Source organism: Podarcis vaucheri, assembly GCF_965113315.1.
Source record: "Podarcis vaucheri genome assembly, chromosome: 8".
Taxonomy (NCBI): domain Eukaryota; kingdom Metazoa; phylum Chordata; class Lepidosauria; order Squamata; family Lacertidae; genus Podarcis; species Podarcis vaucheri.
The window spans coordinates 44,929,695-44,950,069 of NC_138766.1; the positions used below are offsets into that span (position 1 = coordinate 44,929,695).

A 20,375-nucleotide genomic window follows, 5' to 3' on the forward strand; every position below is an offset into this window, starting at 1 on the left:
TTTACTTGATGGGGGAGCAGGTGCCCCCCATGATGTCAAGTCATTTCTCCATGGGAATTAAGATCTCTCATATTCTTGTGGCAAGGACTGTTACCCATTTTGAGTTACAAATCTTAGTTAATAAATATAGAGATGGTAAGATTTATGATGTGTGGTAATAAATAATAATAATAATAAATTTATTATTTATACCCCACCCATATGGCTGGGTTTCCCCAGCCACTATGGGCAGCTTCCAACAAATACTAAAAATACATTAAAACATCAGTCATTAAAAACATCCCTAAACAGGGCTGCCTTCAGATGTCTTCTAAACGTCAGATAATTGTTTATTTCTTTGACATCTGATGGGAGGGCGTTCCACAGGGCGGGCACCCCTACCGAGAAGGCCCTCTGCCTGGTTCCCTTTAACTTGGCTTCTCGCAGTGAGGGAACCGCCAGAAGGTCCTTGGTGCTGGATCTCAGTGTCCGGGCAGAACGATGGGGTGGAGACACTCCTTCAGGTCTACTGGACCGAGGCCATTTAGGGCTTTAAAGTTCAGCACCAACACTTTGAATTGTGCTCAGAAACATATTGGGAGCCAATGTAGGTCTTTCAAGACCGGTGTTATGTGGTCTCAGCAGCCGCTCCCAGTCACCAGTCTGGTGCCACATTCTGGCTTAATAGTTTCCAGGTTACCTTCAAAGGCTCCACATAGAGTGCATTGCAGTAGTCCATGCAGGAGATAACTAGAGCATGCACCACTCTGGCGAGACAGTCCACGGACAGGTAGGGTCTCAGCCTGCGTACCAAATATAATATAATTCTTCAGTAGAGTTAAGGATCTATAGTTGTATCAAGACTGAGTTAGCTCACTTTAGTGCCTTTGAGAAACATCCTTCATTACTAAGTGCCATTAATTTCAAATTAGCTACCCTTCTGCCTCTGTGTTGCAACTTGTCTCGTCTCGGCTGTTGTTTTTGGTACTGATAGCAAGGGGCAACAGTAAAGCTGAGAATGAGTGCAAAGAAAGAAATATTCTGATGAAAACTTTCATGCTGTACCTAACTTTTCCATCCAGAAAAAAGACTGAAGTTGAAACCTGCTATGTTATTATTGGTTAGCTCACAACTAAACTCTGCAAGTGTCAAAACTCCTATGAGAATTTTTCATACCATCATAGAATGCAGTTTTGTTCAGGAACCAGGTGAAATATCAGTAAGCAATTGTGTCCTTTTTAGACTGAAAAGTGATGTATTGCAGCCTTACCACCTAACCAAATAGGTGGAAACTATTTGAGGGACTCAAATTTAAGAAAATGGGGGGAGACGGCCCAGAGTATAAGACGCCCCCTAATTTTTGACATTATTTTTAAGGGGGGAAACCTAGTCTTATACATGGAAAAGTACTGTACTTCTTTTTGTTGGTCTGCTGCCAAGTTCTAATTCCCATGTTCTACTCCCAAGTTTTAGCTATATGAGCATGGGGGCAGGGGAGAAATTCTCTTTTCCCAGTTTCTCAACACCTGTAATGATTTCTATCAAGAAAGAGCTGTAGCTGACAAATGAGCCATAGGTGGAAATAGGCACACTTGGCCTCCTAAGCTAGTATTCCCAGGCTATAGACCTGCTCCTTTAAGAGGCATACAACCCTGTCCAGAACAGGCTGTTTCCCCAACTCCCGTACTTGAGAACTTGAAACAGGTAACACCTCTGCTCTTTTAGGATTCCATTTCAAATTATTTGCTCACTATCAGCCCCTTGTGCTTCCAAGTATTGGTCCAGCACATCAAGCACCTTTCGTGATTCAGATAGAACTTGGAACTGTGACCATAGGGACAGTAGAGAGATTACACCAACTTGCAAAAATCTTCTCTGTCATAAAGAAGCATAGATTTCTCTTTCTTTTTAAAATTGGCCCAGGTTTCTATGTTTATCTCACCATCCACCCCCAGTAAACAAACTTGCTCTCAGACTTGGGGGAGGTTGAAGCACTGCTTCCCACAATGACTGAGCATCCTCTAACACAAATCCTCACCCATCCCTTCCTGTGTGCTGTGTGTGTTACTGTCATCCACATTGTCGCTCTTGTGGTGAGGTAGGGAGAAGAGTCAACACACACTGAGTGACCATTTTGAAGTTGAATGTGTTACATAGTTCTGGTTGGTAAAATTGTTATTGTAAGAGCACATTGGGCTTTGATGGCTGCCATGGGATTTAGTCTCAGAAATAAAAGGACAAAAGATCTAAAGGATGCTTTTTTAATTTTTTTCATCCTAGAACAATACTTTGTGTCATCTTGGCCTAAGTAGATACATATGTCTGAAAACCCACAGGTTTTTACTGAATGCAAAATGTTACCATTTATACAAATAATTGCATATTTTAAATAAAAAAATTACCAATATACTTAGACTCCTTCAGAAGCGGAAAGGAACACTGCTATTTCTTCAAGCTCTGATCAAAAAGAATTAAAATCCTTTGTCTTACAGACTTTTCCCCCCAAATGCAAATGATATTTTTTTGTTTTTAAAAGGAAGGAAATCAAAAGGTTGTTTTCTAAGTTTTCCATACTTTGCTTTACAAGAAATACCAAAGTCATAGTAGGCCTCCCCAAGTTTTCTGTATCAGATTACCCTTTCATTTTCAATTTAGTTAATTAAATTAACTAATTCACGTGACACAATAAGAGAAACCAGGCCCTCAGCCCAAATTATTACCAGTACTATGAAAGAAACCTGGCTACTTATCAGACGCTCATCCCATGTATGTAATGTTTAGGTTATTATTAGGGCTTCCCACATGATAGAAATTACATCCCTATCACATGATTCCCTCCCCCCACAATATTCCTGCAAGTCCCTATCTAGTACCAGCAGTGCAATATCCAGTCCCCACTGTGATGTACCCTATTCTGTGCTAGCTTCCATACACACATCTGCAGGGTGCCCCTGGTTCCACCCTCCTACATAAAACTCTGAGAGGGTTTATCTCCAAAACATAACAAGCCTCTTAAAGAGGTATACCCACACCCATCCCTAAGGCATGGATGGGGATACCCTTCTGGCAGGGTAAGGTGATTGCTTTGCTGTTATTTTGAACCATTAAAAAAAAATGTGTACACTTCCAGCACAGCCCTGAAGAAGCAACTCTCAAATAAATACATACAAGTGCACAGCGTGACAGTAAAGGAAGAGGGCCATAAGACTTGTCATAAGAAGAGCAGCAGTAGCTTAAAGCCTCTCTACAGTTCTGGCACATATAGACATAGTCTGAATCTGGTAAGAAAATGAGGAACCTAGAAAACTAGAACAAAGAAAATGATAAAAAATAGCTGGGGTGTTTTTTTGTGCTGGAGTGTTTTTTTTGGGGGGTAGGGTCTGTTTCTATTATGGTTGAATGATGACTTTGAATACTGTTTTGCTTAGGCTTAGCACAATCCAGGACTGTATTTAGGAGCAGGCAAGTGTCTGGCATATCAGGCCTGTGGGGTACCAGGCTCGTGGAGGGCTATCTATTCAACTAACCACTTAACAGCTGAAACAAATAGCACAAACAGTTCACATGCCATTAATAAATGCAGATTTACAGGTCATAGCATGCAAATGTATCATCTTACATGACAGGGGTAAATCATGCACATGTCATGAAATGGGCTACAAACGCAAGGAAAAATAGGGTATTCAAAAGTGGAACAAATGGAGGGTGCTGCCAAAAAGCACCTTGTTCGGAGTGCAATTTGGTCTAGGAAGGCTGAGTCTTAAAACACAAATGGATATAGCTCATTTGCCTGAATCAACAGGCCTACATTTCTACAAGTTTAGCATTGCCCAGTGCCCAATATGAAAACAAATTTTGTTTTTAAAGAAAGTTCAGGTGAGAAAATAATAAGAGACTGGTGCAGCTTAAGCTGTTCAAGTGTGAATCACAGGCAGTCAGGTGCTAAAAACATTAAAGCAACTTTCCTAGCAAGCACTTTCTGGGCTGCATACAGATAATGAAGCTCCCAAATACATAGTTGGTTACGCCAGATCTGGAAAAAGAAAAACATGTATATCTGGGATTTAATCCTAGATGAGCAGACTGAACATAGACCAGGTTGAACAAAACAACTGGGGTTAACTGTTTCAGCTAGTGCTGTGCTGAAATCTGTCCTCCAATTTATTCACCTGCAAAAAGAGGCTTCAATTTTTTCTGCTTTACAGAACACTTAAGCATTTCTTCATAGTTTTGTTGGATGTGGCTTATTTTATTGTTGTGTGGCAGCCATGAATAACAAATGTATTTCTTCTCTTTAAACCTTTGTTCAACACTCTGCAGCCTAACCAGCTGCCTGTGCTTCCTAATCTGAAAGAGCCCCGTGGGGAGTGTTACTTCATGACGCCCCCCCCCATTGGGGTTTTTTATTGCCACATGGGAAAGGGCATCATGACTACCGAGCACCTAAGACTGGTGCACACAGCAATTTTTGGTTTTACAGAAGTCCTTCCTTTTTGAAAAATCATACCTTGTACTGGTTTATTTAAAAGTAAGTTTATTTAAAAGTTCCAAAATATTATTTTTTTTTGCAATGGAACAGTTGTTATGGACACAGCAGACAACTTCCTTAACTTCCTGCACCTACAGAAAAGTCCAGCCTAGGCCATGCTCTCCCTTCTTCAAGGCTGATGTACTTCTTTGTTTTGGCTTTCTGTCTTTAAAGCAGACTTAGACCAGGCAGTTCTTCAAGATGACACATTTTCTGTTTTAGATTGGAGGTCTGCCTTCCTTAAAGCAGGACACATGACAACTGGTACAGTCTACACAGCAAGTTGCTGCCCACAGATCTGTGGATGCAATCTCAATGGGCCTTTACATGGTGGCTGCTTCATGAGAAGTAGGCCTAAGTGTGCTTAGGATGACAGACAGGAGGCCAGTAAGCATTTTATCCAAATACCACAGGAATGTTTTTCCAGCAGGTATTTTTAGATGCTGCCTTTGGAAGCAGAGCCACTACATAGAATTCAACTTTGGGCTAATACAATTGTTCTGCAACAAACAAAAACGCTTGTGTTGATGGTACAATCTCCCATATCCTCCTCCATATACTGTTCTAGGGGGTTCTCCTGACCCTCCAGTAGATTTGCGGTGTGAGGGGTATGCAAGGAAGCAGAGGGGGGAGTCACCATGTGCTAGTGTGAGTCCTTGCTCTGACTTCCGCTGGTGCCCTGGGTCAGCTGAATCTGGCCCATACCTTTTCTTCTGCTTCAAATTATACTGTAACTTAAGATTTACTGTACTTTTCAATCTTCAATCTATTGTTGGAGGGGGACGATAATTGTTAGCCACCTTGTTATAGAGGGACGCGGGTGGCGCTGTGGGTTAAACCGCAGAGCCTAGGACTTGCCGATCAGAAGGTCGGTGGTTCGAATCCCAGTGACGGGGTGAGCTCCTGTTGCTCAGTCCCTGCTCCTGCCAACCTAGCAGTTCGAAAGCATTTCAAAGTGCAAGTAGATAAATAGGTACCGCTCTGGCAGGAAGGTAAACGGTGTTTCCGTGCGCTGCTCTGGATCACCAGAAGTGGCTTAGTCATGCTGGCCACATGACCCAGAAGCTGTCTGTGGACAAATGCCAGCTCCCTCAACCAATAAGGCGAGATGAGCGCCGCAACCCCAGAGTCGGTCACGACTGGACCTAATGGTCAGGGGTCCCTTTACCTTTACCTATAGAGGTGAAGATAGGTATAAAATACTGTAACTGTTATAAGTAACAAAAAATAAATAAATCTCTAACTCAACCATAAAGCTTAAAAGCACATATCAACATACTCAGAGGCTCTATAGCATGTGTGATACTGTGTGGGACCACTGGTGGAGGCATGGGGACTCTCAGTCTGATGACAATGATCCACATAGGTAGCCCTTTTCAGTGTTACTCATGGTGTCCCGATTATTCTTTATAAGGTGTCTTTTCTTTCAGCATCATGCTCTCAGAGTAATAATGTGCACACATGGCCATATTTATCACTCAGTGACTGCAACTATTAATATGCTTGTTTCTAAGCACTGACAGAGCAGGTTTTAGGAGAAGACTAACAAAGTTGTTCCCTGCCACCAAAAGAGACGATCACACAACTGCTGCTGCCACTCACCCTTTCTGCTGCCACTCACCCTTTCTGTCTCCCCAGGGACCGTGGAAATGTAGTGAGAGCAATCTATTACAGAATGTAAAAACAGGATCTGTAAAACTGATTTATCATCAGGGAAACTCTCTCAAAGTAACTAGCTATGCTTATTGAAGACCTATGAGGTTTGGCTGTGCAAGTATGAATCTCAACGAAGCCTAAAACAAAGAAACAAAAAAGCTGGCTTGGAATGCCCACCTGCTATAAGCCATAATACAAATAAAACCTATCGTTCTAAAAGTGATTCCAATATTTAAGCAGACAGAAACTATTCAAAGCCAAGCAGGTCAGGATTCTAATCCCAAAATGAACTACCGGTTCATTGTATGGTTTTAGGCTACATATTTGACGTTCTTGGGCCTTAGTCCACACAGCTGGAAAACTGTGTATGAAGAAGGGCTTCATTGAAAACCAGATGCTTCATCTGAGCTGATATGTACCAAAAAACAAAGCAGAAGGAACACGTGTTCCTTTTAAAGATGTAGCCTTAAGTCAATAAAAGTGTACTGAGCTGGGAATGCAAAACTAATCTCTCACAGAACATAAACTGTAATTTATTACTAAAAAGGGAGCATAAAGAAAGCAGGTGAATTAGGGAATAGTTAAGACCAAAGGGAATTTGGTCACCACAAAGATTTGGATTTTGTAGACGTTTGCACATGCAGGTAGAAAACAACAACACCCTATTTTATTTTATTTTTGAAGTTTCACTGAATCCCACAAGTTTATTCATCAGCATTTGGTTCTGCAGAATCAAGACAGAGGACTCTGATGATGAAAGTGGGAGGAACAAATACGAATTAGGGCATGTACTTAAATATTTCACCCACATTCATTACTAGGCATAGATTACTGGAATATTATTGTGGGCATTCTGTAAAAGCATGCGAGCTGCTCTCAGCACCTCTTATTCAAAGCCTCTTAGATTAATTAATGGCGCTTACTTGATGCCCACAGGGCAAATGGGTCCACAAGTCCACATAGCTGACAGGTGGTCTTTAGGACCAATGAAGACAGGGTGCTGCCTTTGGAGACTACACAACAGGTGCAGGTATGTCTGGCTTATTCAGGACCACTCCCTTATCAAACTTGTTTGCTAAGGTGCCAAACAGAGTGAAGAGAACTGTTGTGCAAAAACAGAATTGAAGGAGATGCATCTTACATAACATATAAGAGGAGCCAGCTGAGTCAGGCCAATGGCCCATCTAGTCTAGGCTTGCCATATTTCAAAAAGTAAAAACCAGGACACCTCAAAAATTGTTGAGTCTTTTTTAAGGAAATCCCCAAATTCCCATCAATAGCCTTCTAGGCACTCCCTTTCCAAAGCACTGGTAAGACTCATCTGCTTTTACTGGTCTTGTGTATAAGATACGAGTCAGGACTAACCAACTCTATGTTGGTTTTACACACACACAAAATAAAACCACTGATTTCTGTCCATCATGACAGAATGCCCATTTCAAAAGGGAAAGCAGCTACTTTTCTTCTCAGCATGGTGATAAAGGGGAGGCAAGGATGAAAAGTAATTTCATCAGTATAGAAGCAAACTAGAATCTTTTGAGTAGGTGGGTGCAAAATGCACCAGATGTGCACAGCAGCTGAGGAAGGCCCTTAATTCAGGATTGTTTGGTTCTCCCCCCCCCCCCCCGCTGCTCCAGAATGGGAAGGCATAACCATATTACTTGGGGCAAGAAAGACATGTCCGAGCAGCTCAAAGTAGAACCAGGATCCAAATGAATAATCAACCAACCAAACTGATTTAATTCAGGACTAAATGGTACAGCAGAGTTAGATCACAGCCAGATCAGTACACTGCTGTGTGAAAGCTCTGATGCTATAAGGTAAAAAAAACACATCGGTTTTCCCAATGCCCTGATTTGAGGAAGCTTCCTATGTCCCCCTCACAGGATTTCCAAGTGTTTCCCACCATTCTGATACAGTTAGAGAATAGGACCCCATGGGATCCTAGTGGCCCAGGGTCCCTCTTTCCCACATGCCACACCCCACTTCTTCTAGAGCCCACCAATTGGGAAGTGTGTGTGGTGGGGAAATAAAACCCTTGCTTCAAGTCAAACCAAGTACACTGAGCTACAGTATCATAGATTAGAACTAGCCCCATTGTTCCTTGCTCCATTCAGGAGCAGGCTACACTCCCTAGTCTATCTTCCCACCAGACCACCATCATGAGGTGTTGTTGGTAGGAGCCTAACACTCTCCACCAACTATTTTCTCTTTTCTGCCCTCCTCTCCTGCTCACCCACCCAAGACAACCTCTGCCTTCTCTCTTCTGCCACCTTACCATGCCTCCCTCTGAGGTTTATGAGCTATCAGGCAGTGCCTGGAGACTTGCATCCACTTGTAAGGCCCACCAGCAGCCCATCATGGCTAATTACAGTGGTATCTCGGGTTAAGTACTTAATTCGTTCCGGAGGTCCGTTCTTAACCTGAAACTGTTCTTAACCTAAAGCACCACTTTAGCTAATGGGGCCTCCTGCTGCTGCTGCACCGCCGGAGCACGATTTCTGTTCTTATCTTGAAGCAAAGTTCTTAACCTGAAGCACTATTTCTGGGTTAGTGGAGTGTGTAACCTGAAGCGTATGAAACCCAAGGTACCACTATACTGGTCAGAGCAAGCAGCCAGTCTACAGTGTTACCTCGGTTTATGAACTTAATCCATTCTAGAAGTCCGTTCTTAAGCCAAACCGTTCTTAAACCAAGGCACGCTTTCCCTAATGAGGCCTCTCACCACCGGTACCCTTCCACCATTCGGATTCCATTCTTAGACCGAGGTAAAGTTTGCAAACCGGGACACTACTTCTAGTTTTGCGGAGCTTGTAAACCAAATCGTTCATAAACAGGACTGTTCTTAAACCGGGGTACCACTGTACTAGCTTTTTCCTCACATGCAGTAAAAGCTCAAAGGTTTACTTTGCTTGCATAGTTTGAGTCTTCATTGAATAGTTCCATATTAAAATATGTAATAAAATAAATAAATTATTTGATTGAAAACATCTAAATACATCTTCAGCTAGGGAAAAAATAAATTGAAAAAGTCACTTGTGGATAATTTGGTATGGGGAAAACATGAAGTGAGAAAAGGGTAAAATACCACCTTCCTCCCTTGCCAGTTTCATTTCCCCTCCCTGAAGCTTTTCTGCTTTTAAAAGGGGGCACCAGGGTACTGTGTTCAAGTGTAACATGTCATTAGTCTCTCAGGTTTCTTGAAGTTTGAAGGCTATGTCAGTTGTATTTCCTTCCACTTAATGTTTAAACTTTGGGTTTGGAGTTTCCGCTTGAGAACAATGGACTTGAGGGCTGCTTCAAAGCCAAACTGATAATGGCAAAAAACTGAAGTCTTTGATGTCTACACGGAACCACAATTTCTCAACAACTCCTTCTTTCATATGCCAGAGGTTTGCAAGAATGGCAACTGAATGGCAGGCTACCTCCGAGGTCCTTAATGGTATAGATTTGATTTAAGCAAAGGCTTGCTAGTTCATAAGAAGGAAATCTAGACTAAAGATATCTGAATATGTAAAACAGTTTTTATAGAGGCAGTAATTCTTTTAGGACATGGTATATATGTAAATATATTCCAAATAAGCTAGATAATAAATGACAATATTATTGGGCGACTATTTAAACACCAAAATCCATGTCTGGTCCTCACATTTCCTCTTCACTCAACACCACACTAGGACATTTCAGCTGTTTTGGAATTACATCTTAATATTAAGTTATAGATGCATGAACTCTCCTTAAGGCAATCTGCTGATTCATCCAAGAAAAAATCAGTACTCTTTTAAAAAACCAATCTCCAGTCATTTCCCTAGGCACAAGAATTTAATACAGAATTCAAAAAACAAAACTGCACTGTTACAATATATTCATAACATTGTTTCACATATCCACATCCCAAAAAACTTTGTAGCACTTAGGTCCTATTGGAATCAATGTGAAAAGTTAGCTATTGATCTGAAGGGGATCTAAGTTCAGCTAAATCTTCTTGAATAATTCTTCCTTTTGCACTAAAAATATTGTTGTCTACTCTGATATTATGGTGTATATCAGCCCCCTTCATAAAGTTCAGGAGGGTGCTGTAGCTAAGTAGAACAGTATCGGCTTTGCATGCAGGAAGAGTCAGGCTCATTTTCTAGCACCTCTGAGAAGGGGCTAGGAGAGATGCCATTCTGAAACCCTGGAGACTTGCTGCTATTCAGTGCATACACTCTTGCACTAATTGGACCAATGGTCTGAGGCAACTTACTATGTCCTACATTCCACTGAATGTTTATACAGTGGACAGCAGGCTTGTGTTGCCTTGTGGCCACTGGTCCACCGTGCTTGAAGTGTGAAAGAATCTATATGCATACAACCACAGTAACCTTACAACAACCCTTTGATGTGGCTTGAGTAGTATCACCCATAAGGGAAACTGAGGCTGGTGAAGAGTGGCTCCTCTAGGACCAAAAAGTGAATTTGTGTTGGTGAGCAAGCTTTGAACCAACAGCCTCCTAGTTTACAGCTCCATCATTTAGCCACTGCAGCTACATTAGATCTAAATCACCACCTTGTGTTAAAAATTGATGTTGGGGAATCTCTGAACAACAACTGGAGGGCTGTTCATTTAATATTCTCTAGGTTCATTTTTGTTGTGCTGTCATAGCTCAGTTATACTACTTGGCTTTATCATGCACCATGAGAACACTATTTCGTGGTGTGGGACCTGCTAGAAGTAAATAATTTCCATGGTCTGTGCACTTCAAGTGCTGGTGCATATCAATCTTATTTCTGTGCTATTGGGCAAATATCAAGTGCCATTATCTGTCCGCTTTCAGAGGTATGTACATCCTTAGTTCTTACTGGAAGGGATACAGGACAGGTGTGATGTTGATTAGTTGTGTGCTGCTAATCGTGTTATAGTCTGCATCCAATGTTTCAGCTGCTCTTTTCTTCATATCCATTGTAATATTTGAACTATACAGATCTGTTGCAGTCACTAGCACTACAAGTCCAGGCTAAGTAAAAAGCTATTGTAGGGTTGCTATGGAATCTCTCCCCCCCCCAACCTCAGCCTGTTTAAATAAAGTAGCTCAAGGGAGAGGGCTTATTCCTCATTTGTAGTGTGTTCAAGTGGGACAATAGATCTGTGTGGCAAAGGATTAACAGGAAATGGGGTGGGCCCATTGAGCTAGTATTGTGTTCTTTTAATCTGAAAATTAAAACTATGCATCCAGTGATCCCGTTGTACCACTGTTGCAAGACACTAAGAATGAGGTTTCTTTTTTGAAGGGAAAAAAGAAGAGATCACATTCAGACTGAACCCCTAATTTTCATTTTAAGCTTCCTCCAGCATCCTTTCAAGCATCATTTTCTCTAAAGGAAATGGCAACATTTTCTCTGAAGTCATACAAAACGTGCAAATCCTATTAGAGAAATTCTATAATGGCTTTTTACAAAATGCACAAACAACCACCCTATATTTTGTTAGTGAAAAGAAAGGGGCTTGGAATTCAACATGATATTTTGAGGGCACAATTCTCACACAATAGCTTCCAAAGTAGTTTAATTCAAAGCAAGGTTTGAGAATTGCAGCCAAAGTCAGTAACAAGAATTTAAGAAGCTATATGTATGATGGCCATAGCTTTGTCATGTTAGTAGCTGACTGGATAGAAAATAATTTGTATTACAGTTTCACATTTTTTCAAAAATGGTTTTAATGCCACTTTTTCTTTAAAAAAATTATGATGGTTCAGGAGATCCAACAAAGGACAGGCCTAACTTTAGGACATTAAATGTGATGCAGAAAACTAAAGAGAAGGTTGAATATCTCTCTTAATGGAAAAATCTTAATAAGCATTTTATTTCTCAGTATTGGTAACTGAAAACTCCAAATCTCTATGGACTTCAGATTACAAATAGGTGAACATAAAAACCCCTTTGTACATTTTAATCTAGGCATCTCCTCCTTATCTTGCTTGCAAATGAATGGGAGGTTGCTTGCATAATCTTGGTTTTGTATTTTAGCAAAAGTCCTTTCATATTCATTTGCAAAGGTGTTGATGTTTTGCACAGAGCTGTGCTTTGATCTGGCTGCTCACGTTTTTTTGCCTGCCAAGGAAGAAAAAATGCTGTCTGCCTAGTCTCATGCTTACTATCTTTACAGGTTCTGTGATGCAGTACTTGTAGAATGTAAGTTGTTTAGCAGAATCACATGCTTAACTAAAAACACCGGGTAGCATTTTATTTAAATTACCGTAGCTAGACCATCTTGCTGAAGGAACATCTCATAAAAAGTAATAATGCCACTCATCCGAACTTCCAACTGTTTCTGTCTTTTGAACCTGATGTATAACTCCAAAATATTATACAATGGACATATAATTTTACTTCAGTTATTCCTTAAATCATGTATTGAATCAACTGAATACTTTTATTTTCTTCACTGCCTTTATGTGATATGATATTTTCCCCCAAGTAAACTTCTTTCCCACAGTTAAATTAAGGAGAGCAAGAGATGAAATCACAAGATGATCTACCAGCATATAAATGAAATTTCAGTCAAGCTGCACCTGTCAAAATTCCTACTTCAGCTTGCATATAAAGGAGCCCTTGACATTTCTGACCTCTGCCATGATATTTTCTAGTCTTAAAGAAAAGTTATTGGCCATCTCTATTGGTCATACATATATAAATGAAACTGTTCTTGATCCTTATTTAGAAGCAAGTTCTGCAAACACTAGTGTCACTGAAAATAAAGCCAGAATCTCAAATACATTTTTTATATTTTGTACTGTATCTAGAAATGTATGTATTAGCTTTGACATCAGTTGGTGTAAAAACTCATGGCTGATGTACTTTCATGATTTGTGTAGCATTAATATCAAATTCAACTGTTGTGGTATTATAGGTTTGAAATACGTACATTGGAAATTAATGGCTCAGTTTTACCCATGCAACATTTATTACACTGAAAGGGCTTTCCAGATAATTCTAGGAAAAATATTCATCTTTATATTTCACTGGAGGATTTAAAGCATATGTGTAGAATAGAGAGGCTATGGAAGGATAATTAATGTGATCTTACACCAAAAGAAAGATACTTTTATATGTCATTGACCTTTGGAGGTCAAAGGGATTACTGGAGTGTTTGAAGTTCAGGAGGAGTGGAGGGAAGAAACAAGAGTGCTTTCATGGTGCGATGAGATGTTGTGGTTGAGATTTCAAGAGCAGCTAACATATTTTTCTTAACCCCTTTCTCAGGTGAAAAATGTCTCTTAAACAATAATCTTTTTTTTAAAAAAAAAAATCATCTTCTCCAGTCAACTGAATATGGTTCTTGAAATTCACCAGAACAGGCTGCCCGAATTAGGGAGTGACATACAAGGAAGCTGTCACCAGAGGCCTAAATCTGCTCCAGGACCAGGCCTGCTCCAAAAGGCTAAATTACAGGATCTTTTAGGTGAGAACTAACACAGAAGGAAGGTGAATGTTACCTACCTGACTGCCTGCTTTCCCTGAAGTAAAGTCAACTTGTTACTACCTTATTACTCTCAGCATCAATTAAAATGTTATTAAGGCATCCTCTTACATAAAAGCTACAAGAGAAGAAGGGGTCAGTAGGATCATGCTTATAAAGACTGTGTATGGCTATTGGCACAGTCTTGCTTCCCTCTTCTCCATGTGTAGCTTCTATATATGAATGCCAGAAGACTTCAGGGTCTGTTACCAAGGTGCTTAGCCTTGCCATCGTTCTGAATATGTCCCTGAGCACTTTGACTCAGAGCTTCACTCTGTGGGACACTGTGCAAAACAAGGCTGTATGTGTACAATAGAGACCTTCTGCTGTCCTCCCCATATCCTAGTTGTTCTTTTTATTGGCATTATGTTTACTGTCATTGGCTGTGACAGAGGTTATCAATGTGGTATCTACTGGCACACACGCACCCCCAAAGAACATGAGACATACTGTTTCGTGTGTGTGTGTGTGTGTGTGTGTGTGTGTGTGTGTGTTTTAATGATTTTCTAGCCTTCTTTTGTGCACATGCACTAATTATTGCCTTTTCCAAATCAAGTGTCTCATTTGCTTAAATTGGAGCCCTAAGTTGAGACAGTATGTAAATAGACCTGATTTAACAAAACTAAAGGAAGAAATTGTCTGTATTTGAGGCTCCCTCTGAGCTTGAGGCTTCGGGCGAATTTGCCCTTCTGCCCCATCATTGGCCCAGGGTCTTAGCCAGTACTCTTAAGGCGACACATAGCCTTATGTTTGCCGAACAGTATTTATTTACTTAGGTCACTAACTAGTTGAGTTTGCCATTTCAGCCATGGACCTATTTTTCACCCAACTGGAAGGGTGCAAAGTGAGCCCAAGTTGCTTGCTGTGGAAGTTGCACCACTCAAGGCACAGTTGCGCAACACACCATATGGGGACTTCCTGCAAGGAAAAATTGTGGGCGCCACGACAGCGAGCAGCTCCTGAAGCCAGCCAGAGCTAACTGTACTACTAGGCTTGCTCCGGGCTGCTGACTGCTGTTGCCGCTGCTACTACCCAAAGGGGAACCGGGGATGCCCAGCAGGACAGATTCACCTGGTCCACACACCCTGCTCTCCTGGAGTAATATGCAGCTGGAGGGGTGGGAAAATAATTTTTGCGCAGGCAGAGGTGTGTCGAAGAGTGCAAAAGAAGGGCTTTGCACCTTGCCCGGCAGAGAAACCACGTCCCTTGCTCCCCTGCTGGGCAACGGCCACTCACCCGCAACTCCCGAGCCTCCACCGATCCCACTGCCTCCCCCCCAGCTGTAGGGCGGCTGAGTGGGAGGGGGTAGGCAGTACTTTTTATGAAACTGGCATCTTGATTTTTCTTAAAACATTCTGTTTTGTTATGTTTTTGTCAGAATGCCTTAACCACTTAACTTGACAAAATGATTCCCCCCCAGCATAGATACAAATGAAATAAAGAAAATGTGCTTGGGCCTCACTACTACTGACTCCGTGTTGCTATTCAGCTTTAAAAAAAGTAAAAAAGTGTCCCCGGATTCAATGAAAAAAATTAAGTAACCATAGCTCAAGGGAACCTATTAAACCAGGCATAGGCAAACTCAGCCCTCCGGATGTTTTGGGACTACAACTCCCATCATCCCTGACCACTGGTCCTGTTAGCTAGAGATGATAATTGTAGTCCCAAAACTACAACTCCGAGTTTGCCTATGCCTGTATTAAACCTTGCCTTACTGCCTTTTCTCTGGTTGTTTGCTGATAACCAGGAATGACTGGCATTGTGGTGCCAGTGTAGTGGACCCTGCAGCCAACCAGCAGGTCTTGGTCACAGCATAGTGAAAAGGTCGATTAAAAAATGGAAGAAAATTTGCATTTCACTCTTTACACTCACACATAAAGAGAACTGAAACCTTGTAACAGATCACTTCACTCCTTTCACCCAGATTCAAATGTAAGAATAATATGAAGACTTGTAAATGCTTAAGTTCCACAGTTTGTACACATAAAATGGAACACCTTTGAAGGAGGAAAATGTTTTCATAAAGGGCTAACATTTGTTATTGACACTCTCATACTGGTTTTGAGTGCACATTTAACAGGGGTTTGGATTGACTCATTTTATTTAATGACGTATGTTATGTGTGTGCGCTAGTAAATTGGTGTTGGCACAGCAAAAATCCGATCAGAAAAGTTGTTGAGCTTTGCCACTTTTGTGATATTTTTATGGAACACTGGCAAAAATGACACTGCTGACATGGGCCGTCATATGTTCGGATTTTCCCATTTCCGCCTGGACACTGCTGCTGACTGCAGTATTCTGGATATGTCCAAGAAATTCCGGACGTATGGCAACCCTATCATGCACCTTGTTTGCAACAAAATTAATGTTTTTTGATTGTTTCATATATAATTGAATGGTTATAGCTGAAAGGGAAATTGAAAAGCAAACAAGTTCTACACAGAAGTAGAAATACTATTCTTTTAGAGCAGTGTTCCGAGATTGTCTCTCTTCCCTTGATGACTTTCAATTACTGGGGTGCTGGCAAAAGAGGGATGAGGAAAGGAGATGGTTACTGCCTTCTTAACTATTTGCCATGTCTAGCAAATGAGAAAATTGCAGGACAGTATCACTTGGTTACTGTGCTGCTCTTTCCAGCTGGTTCAGTTTTCCTTTATGCTGATTGATTTTGAAGATTAACTCTTGCTTACAGAGCACTTCATTCCTGTCGACAACCAGCAGGTTGCTGCGCAGGAGAGACCAGAAAGCGAGCTAAATTAAGATTGCATGAGCAACTGTAAAGCTATCATTTCCCGACTTTGAAGTACTCAATAATCTCTCCTCCTCCTCTTTTTTAAAAAGCTGGCGAGGCAAGCTCCACTGCAGAATAAAGTGCATGAAAGTGCTGGAAAACTCTTTTCCCATTTCTGAGGCTTTTTGCCAAATGGTTTCTCGGCACAACGTAGTCAAAATAATGTTAACAGTTTCTCCCTGTCACTGCCAAGCCAAGGAAAATAGACAGCTATAAACAAACATTTCTCCTCCTCCTTCTTTCTCAAAGATCACACTTTTTTATCTGCCTCCAAAAACACAAGTAAGGAAATCAGATGGGAACATATCTGTATCATTTGCATAACAAGGAAGAGTGTAAAGTTCCACAACGATCATGTGAGTGAGCAATGTATGAAGGCAGAGGATTACTTTGCAAACGACTCGACTCATGAACAACAGTACAGTATGATATGGGAAAATAGGCTAGCCTGCTTGATTTTATGCATGTTTACTCAGAAAAAAATCGCATTGTGTTTAATGGGGCTTGCTCTTAAGTAGATGGAAGTACAAATGCTGCATTAGTAGAACAGACAGTAGTTTATTGCCCAGTCTTAAGATGAGACACCTGAGGGAATGGTGGTTACCGTATTTTTCGCCCTATAGGACGCACCGTCCCATAAGGCACACCTAGTTTTTTGGGGGGGAAATAAAGGGGGGGAAATTATTATTTTTCCCCAGATGCAGGGCTGGGGCGGGGGAAGCTCGAGCTTCCCCCGACCCCAGCCCCCAAACAGTCAGCTCTCCGCAAGCAGTGGGAGCGCTCCCGCTGCTTGTGGAGAGGTCCACGAAGCCTGGACGTGCTGAGCTCTGCGCGCGCAGGCTTCAGCATGCAGGCAACTCTCCGCAAGGAGCAGGAGCCCAGCGCTGGGCTCCCGCTGCTTGCGGAGAGGTGTGCGAAGCCTGGAGAGCGTGAGGGGTCGGTGCGCACCAACCCCTCTCGCTCTCCAGGCTTCAGCGAAAGCCTGCATTCGCCCCATAGGACGCACACACATTTCCCCTTCATTTTTGGAGAGGAAAAAGTGCGTCCTATAGGGCGAAAAATACGGTACTTAAAAACAAAAGCAGACACTTCTGATCACGAAAGAGGAGAGGGAGGGGATGACGATGCAAGCCCAAGGCTCACAGTAGCTCATTCACAGAGAGGAAGCCATGGTTTCCAGTTACGTCTGAACTGGGCTAGTTTTACTTTGCCTATGTATGTTAGCCTATGTATGTGTGTTCCACAAATCACTTCTGTGATTCAAAGTGAAGAGCACTGAACTTAATTATGTCAATAAAAGAAATACTTCACAATCAGTAGCTTTCTGTGATACCATTGTTTCCCCAGCTAACATAAACTGATGTTTTTAACCATTATAAACAAAGGCTCTTTCCATATCCGTTAGAATGAGTGTTATGCTAAGGATATCCTGCTTCGCACTTGCCTTTCCTCATGTTCTGGAAAGAATTTTAAAAGCATTTTTATCAGTGGTGGCAGACATATATTTACAGATTTGCTACTACCTGTTCAGAAAAAATATTATCAAATATATTTTGTATGAATGAATGAATAAAAATGAAGCATAGTCTAGGGGTCAATTTGTTAAATTATGTTTATAGGAAACAATCAAATGGAAGATTCACATGGGTATGTCTTACCAAATGCAAGGTGGTTCTTTTGTTAAGGATTCAGAAGCAATATGAAACATGACTGAGAAGGTTTTATTCCTAAATAGCAAGCAATATATATACATACCAGGACATGCACTTGGGAGCCCTGAAGAAGTGGCAAAGTGACTCCCCCAAGTAGCCTAGATTGCAAGGCCCTGCAGCCGATCAGTCTGTGCAGGAGCTTCTAAATCACCCTCTCCAAACCATTTGATTTTATAGATAACCATCTCCTTTCAATGCCCCACCCTCCAACAACAATTTCCAACATTAAAGAAGGTTCCCAGCACTCTCAGACTAATTAAGGCAGCTGTGTGTGGGGCTTCACTTTCTCCCAGCTGATTAGGTAGGACATCAGAGAAGGTTCTCACACCTTCAGAAACTTAACAGCTGCCAGGGAGGGGGAAGGAACAGAGGCAAGAAGGGTAACCATGTTAGAATCACTGCCTCCTTGATATACAATTAGTCTTCTGGTTGGTTTTCCCATACAGTGCAAGTGCCAATAAATTTTGAGGAAGGCAGCACAAGAGCCTAATTCTGCTGTGCACATCTTCCATTCCTTTCAGGACCATTCAAACTGGCAAGTTGAAAGCAGAGAGCATTTTTTATTTGATATAATATTTCTATTTTGCTTTTCCAACTACAAATATTGAGATGCACAATTTTGTGCATCTGCCAAGTGGCTTTGGAATTCATTGCCTCTTGGACTCTGCCAGAGCATAACATTGCAGATCTTTTGGAAAGATCTGAAGACTCACCTTTTTTAACATGGTCTTTCCCCTAAAGGGTTTCCCAAAATTATTACTGGTCTGCTTTTGCTGATGGCTTTGATCAAATTTTAGTAATTTTGGAATGCTTTCCTGTTTTGCAAGTTGCTGATCTTTTCGTCTTTTAACTATGAGTGTGTGTGTGTAATGGTACAGTACTGCTTTATTTTAATTAAAAGCTGCCTTGAAAGAGCATACCCTCAAAAGTGGTAAATACATATTTTAAATAAATAAGTAAAATCAGGCAAAAACTTTCTAACCCTTATTATTATGATAACCAGCCTGTCATCAAATTGCGCTCTCTCTCTCTCTCTCTCTCTCTCTCTCACACACACACACACACACACACACACACACACTTTGGCTACTTGTAGCAATCAAGCTGTTCTCTTTCTTGCATTGATTTCAAATGTCCCTCTCAAGACTATGGATGAGGGAGAAATTCAATTTACTTCACATTTTAATATAAATCTAGCTACTTCGCACTTCCTAAAACAATAGACAAGTGAAATAGTTGTCCTTTGAAATTTGCACAAATTTCCCCAATTTTCTGATGCAATTCTCCAAAAACAACAAAAATGCAAAAATATGTATAGTGGAAAGATGTATGCAAAAAGGAACATATTTGTGAAAATGAGGCACAAAAATGCCTTGTGTTAGGCAAAAATGCATGCAAGAAAATTTAGAGAAATGTGAACTAAAATGTTGAAACAAAATAAAAAAAATTCCTTCCAGTAGCACCTTAGAGACCAACTAAGTTTGTTATTGGTATGAGCTCATACCTAAGGTGCTACTGGAAGGAATTTTTTTATTTTGTTTTGATTACGGCAGACCAACACGGCTACCTACCTATAACTAAAATGTTGAGCAATTTTTGTGAGGACTTTTTAAAAAAGTGAACTGAAATGGGAGATCTGATCTTAAGACTAGAAAAATTAGAAACTGGATAATGACAGATTCATTATTGCTAGGCTCAGTTCTTTCCTGTTTGTTTCATTAGGTAGATGAATAGTTCATGCTTCAAAACATTCCATATTTTTCATTGCCTGCAGCAAGACGTTTGGACTGTTCTTGGGAAATGGGATTTGGGTGAATATTTCTATAGCCTAACACCTTTATTGCTATGTATCTGTGAAAGCATTACAGTACAGACAATTTTTTAAAATTCATATAGGCGTGGTTGTATGTTACATATTCATTTTTCAAGATGTCACACAATAAGATGAATCATCTTATTTTCACTAGAAAAGAATTATTCATAAATTATGATGAACCAGGGTGTGAGTTCTGGAGGGTGCACCAGCGGGCTGGATGGGGGGCTTTGCAAGGGGGCGAGCTGGCCTCCGCCATCCTGTGAGCTCACCTTGGAACTTTCTTCAGTAGGGGAGGGTGTGGGTGAGCGCTGGAATATAACATTATAAAATGTTGAAGGAAGAGGCCAGGATCATCCATGTGCAGGTGGCACTTAAGTGCCGCCCCCTTATTTCTA

The 20,375-nt window shown here is 41.1% G+C and overlaps 1 long non-coding RNA gene across 1 annotated transcript in view; it reads right to left on the bottom strand.

The window, feature by feature from the left end:
• The window catches only part of LOC309539111, a 134,328-nt gene extending 116,007 nt beyond the window's left edge, over positions 1-18,321 (bottom strand). The window contains exon 1 of the long non-coding RNA XR_014222696.1: positions 18,208-18,321. This is a non-coding gene — a long non-coding RNA (uncharacterized lncRNA). The remainder of the gene's footprint in view (positions 1-18,207) is intronic.
• Positions 18,322-20,375: the final 2,054 nt, after the last annotated feature.